General features: G+C 45.0%; 1 protein-coding gene across 1 annotated transcript in view; it reads left to right on the top strand.

Moving 5' to 3' along the window:
• Positions 1–1096: 1096 nt before the first annotated feature.
• LOC128704096 (integrin alpha pat-2-like) overlaps positions 1097–6000 on the top strand; it is a gene marked incomplete at its 3' end in the record, with an annotated part of 216265 nt that continues 211361 nt past the window's right edge. Inside the window, 1 exon segment of the mRNA XM_070087429.1 lies at positions 1097–1259.

Genomic DNA, 6000 nt, shown 5'->3' with positions numbered 1-6000 from the left:
CGCTCTCCGCCAATCCCTAGTTGCCTTCCCCTCTTTCATACATATATATATGTATACATGTATGTATATATATATATATATATATATATATATATATATATATATATATATATATATATATATATATATATATATATATATCAATGAAATCACGAAACAAGTGATTTTAAATCATTTACCAAACTGCGGCAGGCCAGGACTCGATCCAACGAATCTTATACCTCCTCCAGACGAGAGCACAATGTACGCATCACCTTACCACTTGAGCCAGCGATTCAACAAGAATCTCACATACAGCTGAGCCACATGTTTTTCTCGTGATCCGAGGACACTCGTGGCAGTGGTATCTCGAGGATTAATTTCAGCCTCCTCCTGTTTGAATACCCGCCTCAGCAAGCAGTCTTTGTAGCAATGTAATCACGAAACCAGTGATTTAATTCATTTTTTAAATCATTTACCAAACTGCGAAAGTACCTGAGCTAAAGATTTCCACCACCACCGTGGCCTGTCCTGCATATATATATATATATATATATATATATATATATATATATATATATATATATATATATATATATATATATATATATATATATATGTATATATATATATATATATATATATATATATATATATATATATATATATATATATATATATATATATATATATATATATATATATATATATATATATATATATATATATATAATCTCTTATACCTTTAAAGATATATTTTTCTCGTTTATTTTAATGTAAAAATTAATAATTTTGTACCAAAACAATCTTAGAAAACTTACGTAACCTTATTATAACAAGCAGAATTTAATTTAGCTTAATCCAACTAAATATATTTTATTTATGTTTACAATAATTTAATAATAAACAAACATAATACGACCCCAAAGGAAATAGGGGAGGTTAATCAGGAACGATAACTCTAAAAGAGGGGGGGGGGAGATAAGCTATAATTCTTTGGATTAAGATCTCTCTAACAGCATTTAGACAGCTTTCGTGAAGGGACATGGACCAAATCCCACAACATGTGATCTTACTAACACCTTATGTCTAACCTGTGTGTGTGTTTGGCAGAGTGGTGGTGGGGGCGCCTCGGGGTAGAAGCTCCCCAGAGGAAGTGCCCAGGGGAAGTAACGCCACGGGTAGCAACTACAGCTTACCACTGGGGAACATCCATGTGTGTGGTCCCTTCACTGATCACTGTCACCCACTGCCTTCACTGCCCAGCCTCTCTTACCAGGGTGAGTATAGTGTCAAGGGTGAGTATACTGTCCTCGGGTGAGTATACTGTCCAGGATGAGTATACTGTCTCTCCCTTCACTGCCCAGTCTCTCTTACCAGGGTGAGTATAGTGTCCAGGGTGAGTATAGTGTCCAGGGTGAGTATACTGTCCAAGGTGAGTATACTGTCCACGGGTGAGAATACTGTCCAGAGTGAGTATACTGTCCAGGGTGAGTATACTGTCCAGGGTGAGTATACTGTGCAGGGTGAGTATACTGTCCAGGGTGAGTATACTGTCCAGGGTGAGTATACTGTCCAGGGCGAGTATACTGTCCAGGATGAGTATACTGTCTCTCCCTTCACTGCCCAGTCTCTCTTACCAGGGTGAGCATAGTGTCCAGGGTGAGTATACTGTCCAGGGTGAGTATACTGTCCAGTGTGGGTATACTGTCCACGGGTGAGTAAACTGCCCAGGATGTGTTTACTGTCTCTTCCTTCACTGTCCAGCCTCTCTTACCAGGGTGAGTATAGTGTCAAGGGTGAGTATACTGTCCAGGATGAGTATACTGTCTCTCCCTTCACTGCCCAGTCTCTCTTACCAGGGTGAGTATAGTGTCCAGGGTGAGTATAGTGTCCAGGGTGAGTATACTGTCCAGGGTGAGTATACTGTCCACGGGTGAGAATACTGTCCAGAGTGAGTATACTGTCTAGGGTGAGTATACTGTCCAGGGTGAGTATACTGTGCAGAGTGAGTATACTGTCCAGGGTGAGTATACTGCCCAGGGTGAGTATACTGTCCAGGGCGAGTATACTGTCCAGGATGAGTATACTGTCTCTCCCTTCACTGCCCAGTCTCTCTTACCAGGGTGAGTATAGTGTCCAGGGTGAGTATACTGTCCAGGATGAGTATACCTCAAGGTTACCTGGAGGTTATTCCGGGGATCAACGCCCCCGCGGCCCGGTCCATGACCAGGCCTCCCGATGGATCAGGGCCTGATCAACTAGGCTGTTACTGCTGGCCGCACGCAGTCCAACGTACGAGCCACAGCCCGGCTGATCCGGCACTGACTTTAGGTATCTGTCCAGCTCTCTCTTGAAGGCAGCCAGGGGTTTATTGGCAATTCCCCTAATGCTTGATGGGAGGCTGTTGAATAGTTTTGGGCCCCGGACACTTATGGTGTTTTCTCTTAGTGTACCAATGGCGCCCCTACTTTTTATTGGCGGCATTTTGCATCGCCTGCCCAGTCTTTTACTTTCGCAGGGAGTGATTTCTGTGTGCAGATTTGGGACCATTCCTTCCAAGATTTTCCAAGTGTAGATTATGATATATCTCTCCCTCCTGCGTTCCAACGAGTACAAGTCAAGTGCTTCCAAGCGTTCCCAGTAGTTAAGGTGCTTGACAGAACTTATACGTGCAGTAAAGGATCTCTGTACACTCTCTAGATCTGCGATTTCACCTGCTTTGAATGGAGATGTTAATGTACAGCAGTATTCCAGCCTAGAGAGAACAAGTGATTTGAAAAGGATCATCATGGGCTTGGCATCTCTCGTTTTGAAAGTTCTCATTATCCATCCTATCATTTTCTTTGCACGTGCGATCGTGGCACTGTTGTGATCCTTGAAAGTGAGATCCTCAGACATTACTACTCCCAGGTCCCTTACATTATTTTTCCGCTCTATTGTATGGCCGGAGTCAGTAGTTATTATCTAGTTATTATCTCCTCCAGTTTTCCATAACAGAGTAGTTGGAATTTGTCCTCATTGAACATCATATTGTTTACCGTTGCCCACTGGAAAACTTTGTTTATATCTTCTTGGAGGTTAACCGCGTCCTCAGCAGATGACAGCCTCATGCAGATCCTAGTATCATCCGCAAAGGATGATACGGTGCTGTGGTGTATATCTCTGTTTATGTCTGATATGAGGATAAGGAATAAGATGGGGGCGAGTACTGTGCCTTGTGGAACAGAGCTCTTCACTATGGCAGCCTCCGATTTAACTCTGTTGACCACTACTCTTTGTGTTCGATTTGTTAGGAAGTTGAAGATCCATCTCCCCACTTTCCCAGTTATTCCTTTAGCACGTATTTTATGGGCTATTACGCCATGATCGCATTTGTCAAATGCTTTTGCAAAGTCTGTGTATATTACATCTGCATTCTGATTTTCTTCCAGTGCATCCAAGGCCATGTCATAGTGATCCAATAGTTGTGAGAGGCAGGAGCGACCTGCCCTGAACCCATGTTGCCCTGGATCGTGCAGATTTTGGGAATCCAGGTGATTTGCAATCCTGCTTCTTAGCACTCTTTCAAAGATTTTTATGATGTGGGACGTCAGAGCTATTGGTCTATAGTTCTTAGCTAATGCTTTGCTGCCACCTTTATGGAGTGGGGCTATATCCGTTGTTTTAAGTGACTGTGGAATTTCACCCATGTCCAAGCTCCTCCTCCATAGTGTACTTAAGGCACGCGAGAGGGATGCTGTCCAGTGTGAGCATACTGTCCACGGGTGAGTATACTGTCTCTCCTTTCACTGCCCAGTCTCTATTACCAGAGTGAGTATACTGTCCAGGGTGAGTATACTATCCACGGGTGAGTATACTGTCCAGTGTGAGTATACTGTCCACGGGTGAGTATACTGTCTCTCCTTTCACTGCCCAGGCTCTATTACCAGGGTGAGTATACTGTCCAGGATGAGTATACTGTCCACGGGTGAGTATACTGTCCACGGGTGAGAATGCTGTTTATTCACTGGCAAGTCTCTCTTACCAGGGTGAGTATAGTGTCCAGGGTGAGTATGCTCTCCAGGGTGAGCATACTGTCCACGGTGAGTATATTGTCTCTCCCTTCACTGCCCAGTATCTCTTACCAGAGTTAGTATACTGTCCAGGGTGAATATACTGTTTCTCCCTCCACTGCCCAGTCTCTTTTTCCAGGGTGAGTACACTGTCTCTCCCTTCGCTTTTCAAGGTGAGTATACTCTCTCTTCCTTCGCCGTCCAGGGTAAGTATATTGTCTCTCCCTTCCCCGTCCAGGGTGAGTATACTGTCTCTCCCTTCACTGGTCAGTCTCTCTTACCTGGGTGAGTAATACTGTCCAGGGTGAGTATACTCTCCAGAGTGAGTACACTGTCCAAGGTGAGTATACTGTCTCTCCCTTCACTGTACAGGGTGAGTAATACTGCCCAACTTGAATATACTCACCAGGATGAGAATACTGTCCACGGTGAGTATACTGCCTCTCCCTTCACTGTTCAGTCTCTCTTACCTGGGTGAGTAATACTTTCAAGGGTGAGTATATTATCTCTCCTTCACTGTCCAGGGTGAGTATACAGTCTGTCCCTTCTCTGTCCAGGGTGAGTATACTGTCTCTCCCTTAACTGTCCAGTCTCTCTTACCAGGGAGGGTAATACTGTCCAGGGTGACTACACACTCCAGTTTGAGTATACTGCCCACGGTGAGTATACTGTCTCTCCTTCACTGTCCAGTATCTCTTCCCAGGGTGAGTATGCATTCTCTCCCTTCACTGTCCAGTCTCTTTTGTCAGGGAGAGTAATACTGTCCAGGGTGAGTATATTGCTCACGGTGAGTATACTCTCTCCATTCATTGTCCAGGGTGAGTACACTCTCTCTCCTTTCACTGCCCAGGGTGAGTATACTGTAAGTATACTCCTTCACTACAGGTGAGTGTACTGTCTCTCTCTCCACTGTCCAGGGTGAGTATACTCTCTCTCCCTTCACTGCCCAGGGTGAGTAGATTGTCTCTCCCTTCACTATCCAGGGTGAGTATACTGTTTCTCCTTTCACTGCCCAGGGTGAGCATACTGTTAGTGTACTCCTTCACTATCCAGGAGAGTGTACTGTCTCTCTCTTCACTGTCCAGGATGAGTATACTGTCTCTCCTTTCACTGTCCAGGGTGAGTATACTGTCTCTCCCTTCATTGTCCAGGGTGGGTACACTGTCTCTCCTTCCAATGCCCAGGGTGAATATACACTGAGTATACTCCTTCGCTATCCAGGTGAGTATACTGTCTCTCCCTTCACTGTCCAGGGTGAGTATACTGTCCAGGGTGAGTATACTGTCCACGGGTGAGAATACTGTCCAGAGTGAGTATACTGTCCAGGGTGAGTATACTGTCCAGGGTAAGTATACTGTGCAGGGTGAGTATACTGTCCAGGGTGAGTATACTGTCCAGGGTGAGTATACTGTCCAGGGCGAGTATACTGTCCAGGATGAGTATACTGTCTCTCCCTTCACTGCCCAGTCTCTCTTACCAGGGTGAGCATAGTGTCCAGGGTGAGTATACTGTCCAGGGTGAGTATACTGTCCAGTGTGGGTATACTGTCCACGGGTGAGTAAACTGCCCAGGATGTGTTTACTGTCTCTTCCTTCACTGTCCAGCCTCTCTTACCAGGGTGAGTATAGTGTCAAGGGTGAGTATACTGTCCAGGATGAGTATACTGTCTCTCCCTTCACTGCCCAGTCTCTCTTACCAGGGTGAGTATAGTGTCCAGGGTGAGTATAGTGTCCAGGGTGAGTATACTGTCCAGGGTGAGTATACTGTCCACGGGTGAGAATACTGTCCAGAGTGAGTATACTGTCTAGGGTGAGTATACTGTCCAGGGTGAGTATACTGTGCAGAGTGAGTATACTGTCCAGGGTGAGTATACTGCCCAGGGTGAGTATACTGTCCAGGGCGAGTATACTGTCCAGGATGAGTATACTGTCTCTCCCTTCACTGCCCAGTCTCTCTTACCAGGGTG

Source organism: Cherax quadricarinatus, chromosome 2, assembly GCF_038502225.1.
Source record: "Cherax quadricarinatus isolate ZL_2023a chromosome 2, ASM3850222v1, whole genome shotgun sequence".
NCBI classification, from domain to species: Eukaryota; Metazoa; Arthropoda; class Malacostraca; order Decapoda; family Parastacidae; genus Cherax; species Cherax quadricarinatus.
Note: the sequence above shows the minus strand (reverse complement) of the source record. Positions and strands in the feature narration are given on the sequence as shown.